Source organism: Enoplosus armatus, chromosome 6 (assembly GCF_043641665.1).
Source record: "Enoplosus armatus isolate fEnoArm2 chromosome 6, fEnoArm2.hap1, whole genome shotgun sequence".
NCBI classification, from domain to species: domain Eukaryota; kingdom Metazoa; phylum Chordata; class Actinopteri; order Centrarchiformes; family Enoplosidae; genus Enoplosus; species Enoplosus armatus.
Window position 1 is genome coordinate 18,416,855 of NC_092185.1, and position 22,777 is coordinate 18,439,631.

General features: G+C 40.1%; 1 protein-coding gene across 1 annotated transcript in view; it reads right to left on the reverse strand.

Moving 5' to 3' along the window:
- Nucleotides 1-21,862, reverse strand: part of osbpl5 (oxysterol binding protein-like 5) — a 41,924-nt gene extending 20,062 nt beyond the window's left edge. The window contains exons 1-2 of the mRNA XM_070906817.1: nucleotides 21,835-21,862; nucleotides 10,855-10,916 (exon numbers count right to left, since the gene is read on the reverse strand). The gene's annotated coding sequence lies outside the window, so the exon portion shown is untranslated. The remainder of the gene's footprint in view (nucleotides 1-10,854; nucleotides 10,917-21,834) is intronic.
- Nucleotides 21,863-22,777: the final 915 nt, after the last annotated feature.

Sequence of the window (22,777 nt, forward strand, 5' to 3'; positions counted from 1 at the left end):
CAGCCGCTCCTGTGGGTTAACGGTTAGTGTTTTTAGCTGCAATTACATCCTGGTTTTATACTGGTAATATAAGTACCAGTCAATATAAGTGACAGTGTAAATAGTTTGTGATTGGCTACAGAAACAGAGATTTACAACAGTGGTTGAAAAGAAGGTTACTTTTTGTTTAAACAATGTCCAGTAATCGTAAATTATACACTGATACCCGATCTGTCAACACTGCTATTTAAGGCGGGAAATGTCATATGGAGTTTAAGTTCACTGATTTAGCACTCATGTTGGCTCAACTGTCTCTCTGCAGCCACACACATACACACACTCATGCAAAGAATCAGAATGTATTTTAACACCAAATCAAGTTCAATATGAAAAAAGTTTCAAGTATAACCAGTCAGTCTGTCAAATGAGACAAAACTAGTTAATTTGATGGCTCCCCTTGGCTTCACAGACTGTAATTTTCTTGCTTTTACCAGTATCTCTCAATCTCATTCTCTTTAACTAGCATAGTATTGTTGCTAGTGGTAGTGAAAAACACCCAGCCTGATAGGGAGTCAAGTTAGAAATATTGTCTTCTTCTTCTTCAGAAATAGATCAGCTCAGTCTGTCTGTGCTACATCTTTCCTCATGATACCTTGTCATGCCAACAACAACAACATGCAGGTTGTCAGTACACAACATCATCATTGCATCATCACCTACTTGTCTGCTTGATCTGCATGTGCTGTGTTCCTCTGACTGTTAGCTTGCTAACATGAGCAAATAAAAACACAGAGTTTGAGAAAGCTTGACAGTTTCTTCAGAAGAGGAGAAGAGATAAAAAGGCATAATGTGTTCTGACTTAATGTTAGAACCTAATTTTTATTTCAGTCATGACTCCCCTCATGCCGGCAGATCCATCAATATAAAAATGGTTGGTGCAGGGCTCAATGCTAATGTTGTGCATGTACACAAAGAAATTTAGGAGCACAGTTAAAAATACCCACGCCACACTTGATGTAAAGAAGATTACTGAACAATATTTATAACAATAGCTTTAGTAGAATAGAACAAGGGGAACGTGTTGCTCTTAGGAGGCGAGAAGGAGCACATATTGGCACAATGGCACTGGTATCCTGGCTCTGGCTAAATCTACATCTGTGCAGACGCACTATCCACAACCTAGATGAGTAACTAGTATAAATTAGTGCATTAGTATAATATTATAACACTAAATAAAAAGTATAATGATAATATCACAGTATAATATTAATATATGAATTATATAATGTTAGTATATTCATTATAATTTCATAGAAGAGTATACTGTATGCCTAAAGCATATCACTAGTATAATATTAATTGCAGTTGGACAATACAGCAGTTAGTCTCTAATTTGTTAATGCGTACTAAGTACTAACTTGACAACAATCACAACCATTCATGCTTAACAATATTTACTGCAGTGTGTAAACCTTTTTTAATGTCCCACCCCATCCAGGCTGTGATTGGTCGGTTCACGAAAAGTGACATTGACAAGTGCATTGACTTTATGAGAAGTTGAACACATTTCAATAAAAAGCACCCCATATAACGTTAGCTAAATAGCCAGCTAGCCAAACCCAAACCTTGCTTATCTTGTCCTGTTGTCTTGTCTTCAGCTGCAGAACCTTCACTAACAGTTGAACTGGTTTTGAGGATCTTGAGGTGGAGGAGGATGTAGGCTGGTGCATAATCAAAGTGGGCCGAGGACGCATCTCTCACGCTAGTGTTTTTGTATAATGGGCAGCTCAAGCGACCCACAGAGTGACCTTCTCCCGGTGCTCCCGATGGCCCCACTATGTTTTGAACGATTAGCAGTGGGGTTAGGGGGGTTATGGTAAGATGTCATCTTTACTAGCACACTGTGCTTGTAAATTATTTTTCCGGTTCGCACATATCTATTTTTGGGGCAAATGCAAGTGATATACTCGCACTGTAGAGCCCTACTGTGATACAAAAATGGTTGGGAAGGGTTGGTCACACATATTCAGTGAACACACCATTTGCCATTTGCGGCTGCACTGCCAGGAGCTATATGGGATGATATTATGCATATTAATAATTCAGCAAGTTCTGCCCTGACTGATGCACTTTGTTACATTTTAATTTACCACCTTTCTGTTGGCTGGGTGATGTGATGGAAATCACACCATGATTTCGAGTTTAGAAAAAACAAGGCCTCTGATTAAACTGAAACTGACAGCCCAAGTACACACACTGATACACATTTTGTCTCTCTCTGACATACTGAACATTTTTTTGTTAACAAAGATATATATATACAATAATATAAATATTCCTACTCAAAATTAGAAAACATACATCTTTAACACCTACCCCAAATTTCCAACCTAACTTAAATGATAAAAAAAAAGAAAAAATATATAATTACCGCCCTACGGCTGTGTTTCTTTTGCCAACTAATCAAGTTGCAGTTTATATCCCTGTCTTTCCACACTGTCATAATACATGTAGTGAATAACCAAATTCTAATCAGTTCATCCTTGTGCCCAAGCGGATGTCTGGCGTTCCTGAGATATAGCGTTCACGAGAATGGGATGGATGGACAACCCGAAAACCGGCCATGGCTATCGCTAAAGCGGAGGCATGAAAAGAAAGGGGGTATAGAAGTATACTAATCTTGATTCCAAAACAATAACGACTATCAGAATCTCAATTCTGTCTCAAAAGGAGACTCCATTGTGTGTGTGTCTACATGTGCACACTGCAGTATGTGCTCAGCTTGTGTGTGTGAGAGCCTTGCAATACGGAGAGCCAGCATCAAACCAGCTGTTGCTAATATGATGGCACAGATTAAGTCCAGACACTCCCTCCATCCTTCCATCACTCCATCTGTCCTCCCTTCAGCACCCCCAGCCCTGTTAACCCCCCGTCTCCAGTAACGACAGGACTAATGGATGGCCATATGACCTAGATATACACCAATAGGCTGTCGCCAAGTACAGTATGTGCATCAACAATGAACACTTCAACATACTGTAGCAGACAGACCACTATTTTTTTTAAATTTTTTATAAATGGTGCAATGGAGAGAGAGGGGACACACACACACACACACACACACACACACACAAGCAAGATGTGCAGACGTTTGTTCTTCCATTTGCTCATGTGCAGTGCATTTCAACCACTGCCTCTTATACTGCAGGATTGCTCGCAGACATCTTTTCTGTCCTAATAACATCCACCTGATCAAAATTCAAAATCCTATTATTATTCTTGCAAAGGAAACATCAGAAACATCATGTAATATTTCATCTACCGTCACATCCTGTAAAACAAACTATGCTAGGAAACACAATTAAAAAATGAAGAAGCAGCAGAAGGTAATGATGCTCTTTCCAAACTCAGTCATTATCATCAACAAAAAAAAGAAGGAAAATGAAAGCTATGGGTGCAACATTATCCTTAAACGTTATAAAATCACAAACTACTATGTGCACTATAAAACTAACTGAAACAACGAAATTACAGGGAAGTTGACTCTGTGTTTCCCATACTATGCATGACATTGCACCATCATGCATAGTTTAAAAGAACTCAGGTCAAGACATTGACAAAGCCACCAAGTAACACATATGTTCTTTTAACTGAATCTAGTTAATAAAATTTTAATAAAAAATTAATAAAAAACAATGGCCCTAAGTTAGTCCCAGCAAATGCCTTGACCAAGCTTAGGCAATAGAAATATTTTAAGTGATGATCACAGCTCCAACAAGTTTTTACAACTGTTGTCCTGACTAGGAAATGGGAGATGTAGCCTTAGAAATGTAATGACTACTGAACACTGAATTATAATATTCAAAACATCTAAAAATCTCTAACTAAATAAAAACAAATGAAAAATCAAAAACTGTAACCACTGTGTCTAAGAGAACATGAAGAAGGCAGAACTAGGACTACTGTTTAAAAAAAAGAAAAAAAAAGAAAAAAAGGAGACAGGAGGCTAATTTTGAGACACTCTGTGGGAGGATGTGTGGTTTAGTTGCTCTATTCTGAGTCTTGCGGGGGTTGCAGGTATATTTTAAGGAACTCACACGGAGAAAATGCCTTCCAGCCAGACTTTCCATTTGATCTTACTTTAAATAGGAAACCCTATTTGTTGTGTGGGGACTGCGGTGGTTCATAACCATGGTAAACCTTCAATACACCTTTGCAACCACAATCTCCACCCTGCTCTACCCAGCATGCCCTTCCCTGATGCTGCAGTAAAGTCAACAAGTGTACATCATGTAACTATTCTATGACCATCAATTAACTTCCTTTAAGGTCTCGCTCATCTGAGCTTGTATGTAGTCCAGCAAAGTTGTCAGAGGTTATCCGACTTCTTTCCCAGCTGTGACCTAAGCATTGAGGGGGAGGAGAGGGGCTACGGATTCGTCAACTGGGCAGAGTGCCTCCACTGTTCCCTGTGCTTCAGGTTAGACTGGCAGGAGACACAACCTCCCTTCGTACACACAGCCGGACTCTGAGAACAGAGGCTTCTGTCAGAGAGAAGGGAAAGAGCAAGGTAAACATAGCCTGAAAGTGAGACCTAGGATTCCCTACAATGCGGTGGGATATGAGCTCAGATTCTGGTTCAAGCTGAGGGTGAAAAGTAGGGGTGCAAGCATGAACCAATGTGTATCTGAGCCAGAGATGTGGCTACATCAAAACAAATTCTGTGTATCAAAAAGGATCTCTTCAATCTCTGCCTCTAATGTTTGTGTGTCTGTGTGAACTTCCCCCAAACACATATCTACTTCGAGCCCTCAACGTCCTGATACAAATGACCACATTGAACAAAATGACTTTACCATGCACACAGCCTGCAATCTCAAAAAAAAAGAACTGTAGTGTGTAAAATATCCATCACTACCACAAAATACACCAGAGGTACCACCAACCGCACTACTCATTTTAGAGTAGCTTTATTTGCAAATATCTCTGTATAATTTTCTTTCTTCTGCTCCCTTTTTACATGCATGCTGTTTAGTTGTAGATTTCTGTGAACATCAAGCCTGCATTTATTTATTTATGCATATTTTAATGTTCTTCCTGTGGCACAGGCCTCCTCTCTGTCCAATTTAGTTTCTAACAAAGTGCCCCCTCGCAGGACACTTCATCCCAAACTGCAACAAGGAAGAAGCAGGGGTCAAAAGCAATGTATTCTGTTTTTACAGGCCACCCTCAGTTTCATTTGAGTATGAAATTTGAGTTTGAGAGCATAGCAGGATGTTGCTAAAAAAAAAAAAAAAAAAGAGGTGCTATGATAAAACCTTCAATGGTTACATAAAGGCACAAGTAGAATATATGTCTTGGTAACACGATTGCGCTCATATGCCAAAAGAGAAGTTTATTCATGAAAATACCCAACTTAGAGTTTGACAGTATCAACTGATTTCATGCTAAGGCACCCTAGTGACATATCTACCTTCCCATCAGCTCTAAATGCCACTCCTACACTCCCGAAGCTGAAAAAGTCAAAGCATGAAAAAGCAACGTATCAGCCAATTTTACTTATCACATTGCACCTTCAATTATATATAAAAGGCTATGCAAATTGAATTCTTTCTCCTGCTCTACTTCAAGTTGCTGGAGTGATTTAAAGGCCCTTTTACCTCATGACAAGACCCTTTTATATACCTGAAAACCTCTGTGGCAAAAAAGGAAATAATAAGCTGTGGATGTTGCATAGAAAGAGAAAAGAGATAAAGAAAATTAGCCCGTGTCTGATTAAGCCAGTGCAGGCCACAGGCTAGGCAATGTGTGGTCCTCAGGGGAGTGAGTGTGGTGAGGTCAGGGGCTTGTCTGTCTGTCTGAAGGAGAGACAGGACGTGTGATGGGCTGGGAGGAAGATATCTGCCATCAGAGACCTGCCTATCCTGACTGGACAGAAGGAGGGTCATTAAGCAAGGGATTGTAGATGACAAGGTGTCTGATAAATGACTTTAATTAATGATGCTAAAGCAAAGAGCAGCCCAGTGGGAGGCAGAGGGTAGGAGCCCATTACAGACTCCTCAGGCTGTTATTTACCGTTTAATCAATGGCCAGCTGCCAAAGATGAATAAATTGTGGCTTATATATTTCCTGAAATAAAACTTTTTTTTCGGGCATTTCAATAACTTTAAGCAAATGTGTCTGTTTGTCAGGAATTCTGCAATAATATCTCTGCTTGGCAACACAAACCTGCTGCTTCTTCCTTCCCATCAGCTCATGAGCTGGTTGTTGGCAAAAAATACTGAAATACTGAATATTTTAAAAACTGAATAAAAATACTGCGGCTAGGAACAGAAAACTGCTTTGCCAGCTAAACCGTGGTGCAAAAAGTTAAATCAAAGTTAATTAAACTTTAGCCTACATTGAAGTTATAGAACTTCATGAATGAACAAACTGGAGAAAAAGCAAAGGAGCTACGGAAAAATAAGCAAAAGTTTTCAGTGCAATTTGCATTATAGAAAATACACTTAACAAAAACACAAGCAGTCAAATTAGTCCAATGAATAAAATTAAATTGTCAAAGTCCATGTAACCTCTGTCCTATACATTGAAGTCACCAGCCAAAAAATACTTTTTAAATGGCAATATATTCAAAATGTATGTTCTTATTATTATATTAAGATTATTTTTAGCACTTCCAAACTATTAAACATTATCCTTTTCACACTGTCCATGTTTGTTTTTTGTCTTCCAACAAAAAAGCAAAACACTTTTCAGAAATCAACTTTGAGACATCAGAGTCTCTAGCAGTATGTCAATGCAGCATACGAGTAGATATCTAAATTAATCCGTGAGCTGCCCTCCTCCCACTCCTGATCTCAGCACAGGACTCCTTCAACTCTCCTTCCCAGCGAGGGACGGTGAGAGAGGGAATAAGCCAACTTCACCCCACTTCTCACCAAACTCCAATCCTCTCATATCTGGGAAAAAAGAAACTCTTACAAACAAAAACAACAACAAAACAGTTGGCTGACCACTCCGTATTGGACTGCTGAGATGAATGGATACTTCCACAGCAAGCTCATGACTTGTAAAACATTCAATGGGAAGTAAGTGGGTCAACCTGCTAAGAATGCAAGTTCTGCCCTTTGTCCAGTCAATTGGCAGTCGTGTCACAAGCCAGCCCATGAGCTAAATTAAAGTCATGTAATGAGGCTAGACTTTTTTTTTTTCCCTCTATGGATCTAATGACTGAACAGTCACTGTGCTCCACTTACACTTCTGTCTAGGTGAAATCAGCTCATTCTTGTCCAGCATTTAATCTTTATCTAAAAACAACCAGTACTGTTCTGATTTCATTAATAAAAATGCACTAAGAGCTTAAACCCTTTGATGGAGTTTGTTGTATGCAGGGCAAGTTATAGTACCCCTAAGTTCCTTAACACAAGAACCACCAGGATTATGTAAATACTCATTAAAGAGCCTGTTTGTCAAAGCTATGCGCATAGCTTTATTTATTTCTCCTGCGGGAGAACAGTGACGCATATCAAGAAATATATGCAAATGATCAAATCAACTGGACTGCTGCATCAGACTAATTTCAGGAGATCATGTATAAAAGCTTTTTTTCATAAACTGTTTGGTCTCATAAAGCCTCTGCCACCATGCCACCCATGTGGTGTTCCTGAATGGGTGGCATGGTGGCGCAGTGGTTAGCACTGTTGCATTGGTGGTATAGCTGGTTAGAGCAGGTTGGAGGTTAGATCCCCGTCATGTCGAAGTGTCCTTGAGCAAAACACTGAACCCTAAATTGCTGGACCAGCACCTTGCCCATTTCCCAACATATCTTGAAAATAACAACATATAGTAAGATATGGAGTGACTGTGCTATGAGCTTTTAAATAAAGGAAGTGAACAGTCCAAGGTTCAAAGTGTTAAAAAACACTGTTTTTTAAGTGATCTGCATGGCTTTGACTAGTAAAACCCGAAACAGGTCTTTTTTACATCAGTCCATGTTCTAGACTTGAAGGGCAGGTTCCATACTTTACATGTTTTTACCCAAATCCATTTATATATTATCACCATATATCACAATCATGTTTGTAACACAATTTTTGAAAAATTGAAGGACAAGCATATGGTTTATAACATTTTTAAAGAGAAATTTGTACAATTGATGTCGGTTGGTTGGTGCTGTGAACTTTGTCACTGTTCCACACTTCATTCCCTTCCTGTGCACTTCTACCGTTCAGGAAATACACAGGCTTATCCTAGTCAGTGTGCTTATCATATACTCAACTCACTGGAGTAGGTAGAAAGGAAGGATCAGTTGCTTTACATTGCTTTACCTTTTAAAAAGGTGCCTCCTCTTTAAGGTTCAGTTCAACCAAATCACATAAAAATATGTTTTCCCACTTTCCCCAGCGGTATCTATCCATGCATACAGTTTCAGTTTTATTTGCTAAGGGTTGAGATGTCCACCACATAGACTTGTACTGCCGCCTTAACAACATAGAGATGATGTTGTGTAACCTTATGCTGTTTCAGAAAGAATGGGAAGTCCAGATTGGTTTCCATGTGTCACTAATGCACAGGGAGAGTCTCAGATCCAACACAAAGATGGATAAAGCCACTCTCCAACCATCAGGGACACAATAAATAAACATAAATCTCACACTGGTTCCCTCAGTGTTGATCTCATTGAACATTACACTTTGCTTTGCTGATCAAAAGAGACTGCTGGGTTATGGAGTTCTACAACACCCAGTGCAGATGCTATTTAGCACCACTAGCACTCCCCTTAATTTATTCTGCCTGACAACCAATTTGGACTTTTCCTTTAGATACATTATTACAAGGTCAGGCCCTGAATGTATGATTAGTCTTTCATGAACTGGCTCAAGGCTAACATTATGTAAAATATATACGCCCTATAATTTAGGGTATGACCTATACATATCCTTGTCCTATCCTATTCCTCTCACTGAGCCTTAAATCGTACATGTTATACTCTGCTACATCAAGCAATCTGTTCATCAAATGGAGAGCAGTTCTACTAACAACTTCCATATTTCTATTTATCTTGCAATTCCTCTCTAAAGCAAGTCAAAGACTAGGTAAATGAGTCTTTACAATGTAATTAACAGTTAGTATGTTATATCCTTTGTTATTTGGTCATCATAATTTTAACATGTAAGACCTTAGTGTACAGACAAACAGACGGTGAGGTTTGGTATTTCAGCTTGTACCTAGCAGTACCTCTTTCATGAAAATAAGTGTAAAGCTGAGTTGATGGAGATACTGAATATGGATTATGATCATTTTCTGCTTTCTGTACTTTCCACTTGTGCAAACCAAATTTTGATCACGGTACACTTTAAACTGTTGATATGGGGTGAGAGAAACGAACACAGCCAAAGTGATTCACTGCTGATGAGAGAGATTAGACATGTAGAGGAAAATTAAGACACCCTCCATCTGTTGACCCACAGAACATGAATTTATTAAAATTCCATGTCCACTACATGGACACGACATTGTGTGCACAATACTAATTAATTGGACACAGAACAGATAAGGGAAGTATTTATCCAGTCAGTCAGTTGACAGAAACATAAAACTAAAAAGTATTTCTAACCATTATCTGAACAGATAATCAGATAGTCTGAATGTGTGTGGCTTTTTAAGGCAGACAAAAACATGAGACAAGAGTAGCCTGGGCGTGAGCTGCTGGGCACAGGTTGAGACATTTTGCCTGGTTAATGTGTAATTTGCTGTTAAATCTCATATGTCTTAGAGCTGCAAACACATGCCAAGATAAACAGCTTGGGCATGGCTGAATCCAAACGCTTCCTGACAGATATGAGCGGGCAAGTGGTGTTTTTTCACGTCTACCACAGTACAGTCTGCTTCAGTCTTAGGGCTATACAGAATAGCAAAGCAATATTAATAACTGACAGTTTCTATCAATGTAATTTCTATCAATGTGATTCCCCCAAACCAAAAGGAACTTTTTACATTAAGAGGGCTAAATTCAAGTGTAATAAGAACACCTGGTTTCCATCCTTACACCCAATGGACAGATGTGTCCCACAGCTGACTGTCTCCGGTACTGTTTATACAACTAACCAACATGCATTAAGACACTGGTACACTTATCCTTCCAGGAGAGATAAAAATACACAGTGAACTAAGGATGGGAGGAAATAGTAACTAGTCATTACACTTTCTCTGCCACTGTATGAAAGATCAACAAGCACTCCAGGCAAACTGCCTGTTTTAGGGCTTTACGTATCTCTCTGAAGTATCATTCTGGAGCCAACTGTCCTTGTGCAACCCCAAACATTTACTCCCTTCTAACCCAAATGAAGCTGACACACCCTGTAAGCTGCTGATCTCAGTTCTGTCAAACCATTCTCTCTTCTTCCAATGCCGCACTGCGCTCCAACTTTGCAACATCGACACACAATTGCTCAGATGGAAATGCAGAAGTCACCACATGTCAGCTTTACAGCACTAACTGACATTGTGATCAAATAGCTGCAGAAAGAAAGTATGCTTAAAATGTAATACAAACTGGCATAAACAGAAAGTACATCTACTTCACACCTTAAGAGACATGCCCTAATTTTCTGTTCTGCTCAAAAAGTGAATTATCCCTCCTGGCAACACTGGGTAAAAATGTACTTGCATTTGTGTCAAATTTTGAAAGTAGACTTATGCCTGAGAGAAAACAGGTTCACAAATTACACCTTTAACCTTGAACTGCAGCATGTGAATGGTTCACGTAAACCACTGGATTAACTGAAGCTAAAACAGATAGCTAGCCAATCTAACAGAGCATATGCATTATTAAGACACTAGAGAGTGGGCACAGCAGGTGAGAGCTCGGCTTACCTTTCACCTGAGCCTCAGGGGACACCGCATCCAGAAGCCTTTGTTGGAGCAGCCTGCCTCACCTGCAGAGATACAAAAGTTAGTTTGAGGTTTCACTTTAACTCACTCGGTACAAACAGACAAACTGCCTCACTCCCGGTGTCTCTCCTTCCCATGCTCCTCCTGGTCACACCACTGTGCTAAGGAGGGTGGAGCCCCACCCCACCCACCCACCCTCAGTCCTAAGGGAGCCGCAAACGTCTCCCTGGGCCAAATGCAGAGTCTGTTTGCCACCTGCACGCACACACACACCACTGTCAGCTAGTTACAGCTCGTCTCCAGCTAATGTAGATTTGGGGCAAAATAACTACTTGAGCAGTCTATCATGGATCCAATCCAATAACAAAAGGTCACTGAAAGGAACAGTATAACTGATAGCACGGTCATGGAAAGAAACAGGATTTTATTCAGTGTGAGTGTTTACTAAGTCAACAGAGAAACAGCAGCAGTTACAGCTAACCATAACCAAACACACCTTACCACACACACTATCACATTCACGGAGGACTACTACTCTTACACTAGACAAATACACACCTTAGTAGGATGAGAATCCAGGAAGAATCTAAGACAGTATAATGGCCATTTTAAATCAACCCACTTGTCATTTTAATTAAAATGTTGACACTAATTGGCTGTACTTGACACATATTGTATTGTTTTCAGCTAAAAATGCTGTTTTCAACATTCACCCATTCTAGTCTGACTTTTGTTTTTCCTTGAAATGCCTCTTAATCCTGCCTGTGCAAAGAACAATACATTCTCGAAACAGCTGGGATGTGTGATAAGCCACAAATCCAAAAACCAAAACAAAACAACACACACATCAATTCACACAGCAGTAAGCACGCGTGCGCACACACACACACACACACACACACACACACATTCCCCTACTATACAACAAATACATTAATATGATTCCTAACAGATGCACAGAGTCACATACACAAATGCGATATTGTGATCACTCAACCCCAAACAATTCAGTATCCCACCAGTCTTGCTGCAGGGAAACACACACAATGTTTGTTTTTTAAGTTATTGTTATTATCATTGTAGAACTGTTCATGGACAGCCGAGGTTTGTCTCCAAGAAATTTCAACTATATTTTCACCAGGATCGTATAACATGGATATTTTTGTTGGATCATTACCATTTCACAGGTAGGATAACTTCGCTGACTAAAAAAGATACACTGTCACCAATTCCCTGACTTTATCAGGATTTTCAGTAACTGTATAAAACCTACAAAAAATAAAATCAAACATAATTTCAGCAGTTCAGTAAAAGACCTTGGCATGGATCTATGCAGTTAGCACCCCAGCTAATGATCTACTGGCAAACCAACAGGTGTAAAATGGGTTGGGCAGCAGAGACTGTGCCTTTAAATGCTATCGCTGAGCAAAGGAGGAAGCCATAACACTTGAGTATGTCTAACCTAAATAAGAAGTGAACTGAGAGAGAATCCCTGAGCTGACAGTGCTCGAGGGGCAAAGACAAAAGGGGGGAGGCAGTGCAGAGGAGGTGGGAGCCAAACACAGACAGCAACTAGAGGGGAAACAGAAAGACATGGAGAAGAGGGAAGGGAGGTGTAATCTAAGATTGGCTGAGAGGGCCAGGGCATCCTCAAAATAACCAAACAGCACTATTTTCTATTTATATATTCATTTTGTCCTACACAAAAGAAGGATTTGTACCACATGCACAACATATGGCACAAGAATGATCAAATATATTTCTTTAAAGTGTGCATGTACAAAGAGTGAAGTGAAGGAAGACACTGTGACCCAGAATGTGGCATGGTTTGGATGGAAGGACTCCAGAACTACACCACTTTCTTATACACACTCCTAGCTGTCCTACATTTTCTCATTCAGACCAGAAGTGTTGGGACCAATTCACACCGCAATAAAATAAACTACATGCCACGTAGAAGTGATGCTGCAAGATTGAGGTTGCATACACCACATGACCTGTATTGCGTTCCTTCTAACCTCCACTATGCTGTCCAACAACACACCAAACCCCAAAAAATACCCCCCTCTCTCTCAAATGGATTTTGATAACATTCAGAGCCAGACATGCAGAAACTACTCATCACTGTGACAGCTGATGTACAACACTATCACTTACTGTAGAGACTTGTGGATTTGCCAAAGTCTTTTACCTTCTACCCGAAGCTTCTAGTAACTGGGCCAAAATACAGGGAACGATTAGCCACACTAGCCCTGCACTTAGAAACTACATGGTTATGGATGGATGAAACACTGCCACATGCATATTCCATAACCAGCGCTCTGCATGCTTCTTTGCAGGCATACAACTAAGTAACATTTACATAAGAGCACTGTGAGCTTGCCAACCTTCCCAGCAGAGAGCCAAGACTGACTCATAGGAGGGGTCCAGGCCATATCCTGTCCAATGATTTATAGTTGTGTCTCTGGCTCAATTAAGGGAAACAATAGGAAGGGGGCGTGAATAATAACTTGAGGCTAAAAGTAAGGTGCTCCAGAATATAGTAGTGGCTAGAAGGTGAGGCAAAACTGATAAGTGATAACAAATGGCTGATTTTTTAACTGACATGAGATTTTAATGATCTATTCATTAATATACCAAAGCCTCCAAACATGACTGTGATGAACAAAGTCCTTGCACATCACATCAATATTCAGATTGTGCCTTTAGATTCTGCACCTCCTTAGGCAACCTTCTTTAAAAAATCTAATTTTACTGTCCAACTTGTTCACAGTTCTTTTACCTATTAATGGTGATTTTCCTAAAGGGTAAATAGTTAACACTCCTCCTCATCCCCACCTCCACACAGTGGGCATTTTCAAACATAAAAAGTCTCATGCAATGAAAGTTTGGACAATATATTTTTTTTCCACATCCATCCAAAACCCATCAAAAGTCAAGCATCTTATCAGCAGCCACCTCCACTTCCACACATGCCCACTTAGCTTAATGTAATCTTAAGAAAGGTTGAAGCAGGTCCCACATGGCTCTGCTGTGAAGGTATCTCGTCAAGCCAAATATGAAGTCAGTGTCTGTTTAGGGAGTAAGTGTTTTCAATTAACTGATTATTAGACAAAGTCCTTCGTCTGCTCCTGGATCTGAGATTCCAATCTAAGTGGACAATGGAGGTTGATATTTACAAGTGCCCTTAGATATACAGGGATTGTTTGTCCAGTTAAGCCAGGACCTACAAACAAACAGACAATAAACTTAATCATTCTCCCTGCATGAATGCAGAAAAATCAGAAGCCTGAGACACAGGGCCACAAAGTGATCACTCACTGCTCATAATAACAACGGATTAGACTTTACAGGAATGGTACTGGGTCTAAGGGCACTTACCATTAAGTGCACTCAAATGCCTAACAGACTAATTACTGCTCATCACATGCCTTCCTATCCTGGGGCCCATTGTCTGTGCCATTAGGTTTAACTCTGGGCTGGCACAACAAAACTGGTAAGCGACTGATCTATGGGATCCAGCAACATGGGAACAACAGTTAACAGCAACCATGTAAAATGGTTGGTTGGAAACTAATGGCCGTGCTCTTACTAATGATAATGATTCAGAAAAGACAAAACAATTATGAAAGATAATGTTTATGTGGCTCAAGTTGATGCACATGTCATTTTAAGTAAATGTAAAAGGTGTCTGTATTGTGTCACATTGGTAAAACAGCTTGCTTTGGAAATATAAGTATTGTCGGAGCTTTTTGTTGCTCTGACGAAGCCCAATTATTAACATTTTTGCTGTTAACATGAGGACTATTTGACAAGTAGCCTTTTACTTGATGTAGAGCCCAACTTTCTGCATAATAATTACCAAAATATTAAGCACGAATGGTAATAAATCTTCATAAGTGAACTGTGGCTGTGGGCGGCCAGGTTTTTGAATTAGGCTATAAAATGTTATGGAGCTGTAGCACAATTGCAAAGGAGCCTGTTAAGAGTTATAGTCTGCAAGGAGAGGACAGGGTGTCTTAGCAATCCTTTTAAACATAGGACATAGGTATGACGTGGTTCTACTAAACCTTACTAAACCTTACATAAGTACCAAATAAATTTCAGTTTCACTTCCCTCTTGCTTGAGAGAGCAAGTGAATGGAGCTCACAAATTCATGCTTTCTCTCAGGAGTTGGTTAAATTACATTTTAACATTAATATCATTAAATTAAAGTTTCAAGTTGCAGTCCTAATACAGACGCTTTTTCTCCAAAGCATGACAGTGTCTGACCTGCGTTCAACCCAGGACGGGAGAAAAGCTGTGGATCAGATCAACCACCAATCCGCTTCACTCTGTCGATCTGGATGGGGTAGATAAGGTTACTTTTTTCCACTGTGCATCCCACTGCTTGATAATTTACATTTGGTGAGCACAGGATACAGTACGTTATATATATGTTGGCCACAGACAGACAATTGTATAGCATTCCTCTACACATTCTTTATATTTGAATGTCTGCTTCAAAGTGGATATACATGTTCGTGAAAAACAAGAGACACCACCGCTTGTCATGTCTCTAGCTTACACAAAAGTTAGTGGAACTGCCATTTAACCATAGCCAGCTGTGTTGGCTATGTGTGGAAAGCATGATGAATCATCAGCATGATTTGCAGATGACACTGATCAATCACTAAAAAGAAGCTTAAATGTCAAAACCAGCAGAAAAATGTAAGCAGTGCTGCATCAACAAAACCATCATAATCTGGCATTAAAGGAATCCTCTGACATTTTAGAAAAACACACTTGTTTGCTCTCATACCGGGAGTTAGATGAGAAGATCGATGTCAATTTCATCTCTGTGCATTCACTACAGAGATCAGACCAAGAGGTGTTTATCTAAGGGGGGGGGCGGGTGCCAGAAGCAGTGAGACACAAACACTGGAGGGAGGGAGTGCGGACAAATGAATGCTGCAGCAGCGGTGTAAGAAGTTTCTATTATATTATCATACCATTTTTGATTTGTTTCCTGCATGACACCTGGTCACTATTGGAAATCATTGTAACCAACATAAATCAAACTGATTATTGCCAAAAGACAAAGCTAAAACCCTTTTACAGCCACCTCTCATACACAGGTGGTGAGTATTGAATACCCAAAAGATAGATTTTGGCTTTGAGACTGAGGTCCCATGACATGGAAACCGTCCCTGATCTGAAACCTGATGTCTTTCTTAAAGGTTAAAGCGATGCTTGCTTTCTTGGAGCTGCTTGGCAAAGACAGCTTGCCTGAATGTCACAAGTTTCCTTTGAGTGTAATCTAACACAATGTCACTTTCTCCCCACACCTGACTATTCCATTAGGAAAACAGAGACCACACACACACACACACACTACACAGCCTCATAAATGCTGACACTTGGGTGTTCATTTTCTAAAGCAACAAAGTTGTGACATAACATTAATCATTATTAACCGATTTGTCTGTAGCCAATGAAGTGCCATGACATGAAAACATCAGCAGGCAGATGCCAAAGAGCCAATCTGACACAGTCTACACAGAGCACCACAATGACCCTCCAAAGAGGGCTTTTACAGGCCGACGTTAAAACCATGACGTAATCAAGCCTCTCAGCGGCACGTCTTTCGTAATAAAACACTCAACGTAATAAAAGGATGTCAAAAACCTACAGCATCCCTGCTGTAAACTCAACACAGACGCAGCAGCTTATCCCTCGAGACTGCAGATTATCAGCATTTGACATGGGGTGTGCACAGTGCCAATCATTTTCAGGGACTGGACGAAGTCCCTGTACAAGGCCTGCCACTCAGAAACAGCTTTAAAACAAATGTAGATATATGTGCCAGTGCCTTATACTTGTACTGTAGGTAATTTGCAAAATTGGTTATTACTGCACAGGAGATAACCAAAACAAAATATACACATTATTAATGAAGCATCAACACAATATTAATGAAGACAGAGTATTAGATAATACTCTCTTATTATCAAATAACACACTATTGTTTGTATTCCATGTACACAAAACATGGGAGCACTGTATAGTTAGATTGTGGTATTTGCATTTGTGTAATTTTCTGTGTTAAGTTTTGCAACCGTACCTACAATAGAAAAGTAAAAACAGTGGGTCCTGAGTAAAGCTGGCAGCATTTACAAAAGCTGCAGCTCCATACATTAAGCTAGAGATGAGTGAAAGGTGGATATCGATTGCAGAGGCACTTGCTACCGTGAGAACGCTCTGGCTGCCACTGCCTCTGTAAAAAGAAGAGCAGTGGATCTATGGTGTTAAACCTGCTCTATAAATACACACACCAACCATCCAACAGCCTAGGAACAAACGTCAAAGGGTCACGAGGTTAGTCGCAAACCCTACATTTGTGTGTGTGTGTGTGTGTGTGTGTGTGTGTGTGTGTGTGTGTGTGTGTTGGATATGGTAAGAAAGAGATAGACAAAGAATGAGGAACAGAATTAATTTTTTTTTCCGTTTAAAGACTAGAGACACAAAAAAGGTTATAACAGGAAATTCTGTTAATAACAATAATTTGAAGATATGCACGCATCACAGAGATGGAAAAAACACCTGCATTATTTTCAGAATATTTCTTGAAATATAAATAAACTAGCACAAAAAAATGTTCAAGAGTGTACAAGTGGCAGACAAAATGGGCCCACACAGCAGAACGACACAGGGGATATACTGTCTATCTCAAATTATGCTGTTTAAAAAGGCTGCCCTAGACTATGCAAGTAACATTACCAGCACTCTGCAATCTGCATGGAAATCTCATAATGGAAAATCCAGTTTCCAGTTACATGGTAAAATGTTTCATCTGAGTCATAAATATGGTTTCAGGTCTTAAAAAAAGTAACTGTCTTTGCCTCACTTTTGTACTGAGAAAAGGGAAAGCTGCTTCCCCAGATGAGGTGGTACTAACACAAAAGACTACTGTCTACAGACATTACGGGTTGTTCAAATGCTGGAGTCATCATAAAGAACAGCTAACATTATAGCAGTTATAACGGGGCCAGAAGACATCTCACAGACAGGTACTGTGACTGTACAAACAATGCCTCCACTTGGCTAAAAGCTTTAAACATCTTACTACATATGCATGGGGCCATACAGCATGCAGTATATGTCATCTTGTGTGCTCTCTTTTTCTCAGTTTAATGACGCAGCTATATCATAACCTTGAAAATGTCAGCACTGCCATATTGTGTTTACACAGATGAGTTTTCTCTGGGAAAAAAGGGACATTTTGTGAGAAAGGGACCTGTTTTTAGACATAAAGGCCGACTTACAGCTGTAAATGAAACTTGGGACAAAAAAAACCCTCTGCAAGTCCATGGGAGGCGAAGGGAATCTTGGCACAAGAGAGGCTGCTAAAAGTGCGTTTGCTCTCTGGGGGTAGAGAGACAGATTCAATATGGAGCAGTATTAGCCTAGATTCCCCCACTAGATGTCGGGGAAAGCATTTACATCTCAAGGGAACTGGAACGGCGCTGAGCCACTTATCAAATCCTGGAGTAGGATACCTCCATTGTTAAGAGCAGTCAGATTCAAACTAATAGTTCATAAGGCTCAGAATTTTCACACTTGTCACATGGTGACAATCAAGTTTATAATATAGCCTGCCTAGAGACTGCTTTATTACATTCTTTCCACCTTGTACTGCCTATTTTGTATTTTGCAGTCAGTTCTCCTTGCTGTCGAGTCTAGCACGCATTTGAAATGAATTATTATTAGTTGCTACATCTCTTCTTGTCACTGCCACTATTAATGCATGGCCATGGCAACACATGTCAGCAGTGAGAAAAGCAGAATTTACATGATGATATGACAACAACAACTAAGACCAGTCAGCTACAGTGCACCAGCTACAGCCTGCATACTTTTTCAAGGGACAAAACACCTGCCCACAGATAAACCTGAAGATCCAATTGGTTGGGCTTTCTGGTGGTTGAGTGGTTTATCTCGGACCTGGAAGGTCCCCTTCGCCATGTCATCATCCCCTCTCTCTCTCTCTGCATTTCCTGTGTCTCTATACTGCCATACTGTTAAATAAAGGAAAAAAAACTCCAATTGGTCATTTAAAACAATGAACAATCCTGGCAGAGCTCAACTGAAATACCAAAGAAAGATTATAAAGTCTGACACCCTGACAGAGAGTGCCTATTCTTATAGTGGATATTCGAGATTAGACCAGAAATGAGGGGAGAGAGAGGAGAGATGACGTGTAACTAAAAGCTGGACTCAAACCAGGGACACTGCAATTACACAGTCAGCGTCTATATACCAATAGGCCACCAGGACGCCCTTGGGTGGCTTCTCCTATAGAGTCAGGTCAGATCTACAGTATGTTGTTGTACTTGAGTATTCCTCACAGCACAGCATGGAAGTTGGGACATCTGTTGCTGTGTCTTCCTGCTTGATAAAGCAGTGATAAAAAAAAAAAAGGAAAAACCAGCACAAACCACCCACAGAAACAGCTCAACCACGCTTTTCTCTTTCCTTCATTCACGACTACTCTCTCCCCATTTGTCATTCACGGCAGAGCAAAGCCACAGTTCTAGTTGATAGGCTTAGGGACCAACTCCATTAAATATCCCCACCTGATTAGTGCAAGGTAGACAGTCACATGGCATGACCAGACTTTGGGTGTTAACAGATCAGCGCAGAAAAACCTCTCATCATCATAAAAGCTAAGTTGGAAAAACTCAGGAAAAATGAAAAAGATGTTGATTTGTTTGATTATAGAGGAGTAATACTCAATCTAATGAAGGGTATTAGACATGGAGTATTTAAAGCAATAGAGACTTGAACAAAACCAGATATGCAAATAGGAGTAGAATCTGTTGTTATTGATCTCATGGCCTATTTCCAATGGCCACGCAGTATTAATGACCTTCAACTGCCTGGCATGTTATCATTCCAGCTACCGACGCCACTTGCAGTTTGACATTTTGCGGCCATTCAATATGAGATCAATTTTTGTCCAGTGTCAGTCTGATGGAGAATCCTAATACAGGATATCAGGCCTTTATTGTTCTGCATAACCCTCTCTGAAGGATGGAGTCAACTGAAAGTGCAGACTGGTAACAGAAAGACTGAGAGAACAAAGCAAATAATGTCTTAGCAGAGCTTTTACAAAAAGAGAAAGTGGGGAACAACAGACAGACTGTTAAACTGTCTTTTCTCACTCAGCTGCAATTTCCTAAATATCACCCAACATTTCACTTCCAGCACTCTGGTAATCATTTCCTCTTGTGCTTAGATTGCCTTCACTCAAGATTATTTTCCTCCAGTATTTTTGACCGACACGTTCTAGTAACCCTTTTAACTATTAACTAAAGTGCACTTCTGTGTTATTCTCATCTCTGGCAAAAGCCTAACTCCACATAATACCACACGATTAAAGATGATGAGCTCTTCTATCTTTGTCTGCACTGGGAATAGACAGAGATGGATGGGGCGAAGTGGCATTATCTCATCGAGATAAAATATGACAAGTATAGCCCGACCTACACTGGATTTTTGAGGCTGAGTTAAAAAAATCTGATATTAATATATTGGTCAACAGTCTTTATTTTTTCATAAACACACATATTTGATTAGGATCTCTTAAGTTCGCTTTTTTTGTTGTTGTTACCTAGATATGTACTGAGCAGGACATTTTGTAGATGAAAAATAAACTTCTCCGTGCTCTCTGGTAGAAAAGCTATGTAATGTTGACACTGTTTTTAAATATTTGGCATTTCTGTACTGCATTTTTCTTGTTACTTATCAGCTGACATATACTAACTGTGGTACCAATATGTCTACAATAAGCCAACATTGTTAGATTTATCTGTCTAGTTCTATTATGACACTTAATTTCTAGACAAAAAAAGTCAAATTCACATTATAAAGGCTGTGTCATGAAAAGAAACAACAGGTTGCTTAATTTTACATAATCTATCTCAAAAGACTCAACATTACCGAGTACTCCAAATATTAATATTTACAGCTCCTAGTTCTCTAAATATGAATTGAGAGAGGTCTGTGCAGAAAAGGCTGTTGAAAGTCGCAAAGTGCTGGTAGTCAACACATGTCAAAGGTTACAGTTTTGGCATCACACCAGCAACACTGGACTTAAACCATGCTGAAGATGTCTTGGCCTGCACTGCATATATCTGACATTTAAACGTGTGCCGGCCTCACCGCTCTCCTTTAAATCATCTACAATGCCACACTGCATTATGTCTAAACGTTACAGACTGCATGCAACACGTCTTTCCGACGATGTGCTGAGTATTATGAGTCCCTTGAGTAATGGAGGTTGTTTGGAAGTACCATTAATCGCTATGGTTTATTCCTCCGATGACTGCTCCACCACCTTCGCTGTTATATTACGACAACGCAATCCATTTTTGATTGGTGCAATTTACCAACCCTTTACACTTGAAGCAGGTGGTGGCAGGAAGGTAAAACGACTAAATATGAGGAAATACATACAGATGCACTTGCCCTTGCTTGTCACCGCCACCCTAGTCATCGGCTAGGTTCATGGTTGCCATGCAAACAAGTGACAGCCAAACCGCTGCCGCATGGGGCATGGTCTGCTAACGTGGTGATGAGGGTTTACTATATGGAGCTAGCTTGTAACGTTAGCCACCACCCAGCCGGACGACACACCAAACACACACAGGCAACGTTGCTGCCACCACTGAGACAAATTGCTCCAAATATTGCGACGTTATGATGCTCAAAACTACCGTCTGTGTCCTGAGTAAAAGGCAAATCCTCCTCATTCTGCCAGTTAATGCTATCTGCGCCCCGCTAGCTAGCTCAAGTAAGTTAGCACATAAAACATACGTTAACGTTAGTTGAAGAAACACAAGAGACGCTCGCTAAAAATAGCAAGTTATCTTTCTCGCCGTGTTGGCGTTGTTTAGTAAGACAGTTAAATGTCAACTCACTCTGTGTCGACCAGCGTGGCGCTCATACAGTTGTTCCCGAGCTTTCTTCCCAGTCCAGCGTCATAGCACGGGGCTGGGCGAGACAGCTGGGCTGAGCGGAGCAGCAGGCGGGCTGTGGCGGACGGTTGGAATCGGCTGGAGGAGAAGTTGCTCCGTTTCAACATGGAGAGTGTGGAGCGGACTGGATCCTCCTGCTGCGGTTCATCTGGCTGCTGCTGTCATACTGGGATCCTGGCGACACCTGTGGCCGCAGCAACGTACAACACCTGCTACATGGTACTGTATTGCGGATATTCACCAAATCAAGTCTTTTTTTAAATCAAAAGTACATAAGTATTATCAGCAGCATGTATGTAAAGTAACAAAAGTAAGGCCAATACAATGGCCCCTGTCAGTGTTAATTACTATTGATGTATTAACAGAATTTTAGCATCTTACTGCTGAAGCTGGAGCTAATTTTAAGTATTGTATATACTGTTGATTAGTCTATAACAATGCATCATATTATATATACATATATATATGATTCGTATGAAACATCTCAATGTGTTAAGTAATTAGTACATGATACATGTAGTGGATTAATAGGACAATATTTTTTTTTTTGAAAAGTAATGAACTAGTAGTGGAAGAAAATGGATATACTTAAATAAGTATAAGTGCTTCAAAATTATGGTTAAGTACTGCACTTGAGTAGGTGTCTTTAGTTACTTTCCATCACTGCCTCCAAGAGCAAACATTATCATACATTTGTCATTGTAAAAAAACATGTAAGCCCTAATTGTTCACAGAGAAATGGCCAAGCATTTACAGCTTGTCAAGAGTAATTATTATTCAAAAACTATTCAAAATGTTAACCCCTCAAACTCAAACAAAAAAACGTCAAGCTGCTTAGCTGAAGTGTTCCTCAGAAAGTGTTGGACTTGATAAAGCACAAGAACCT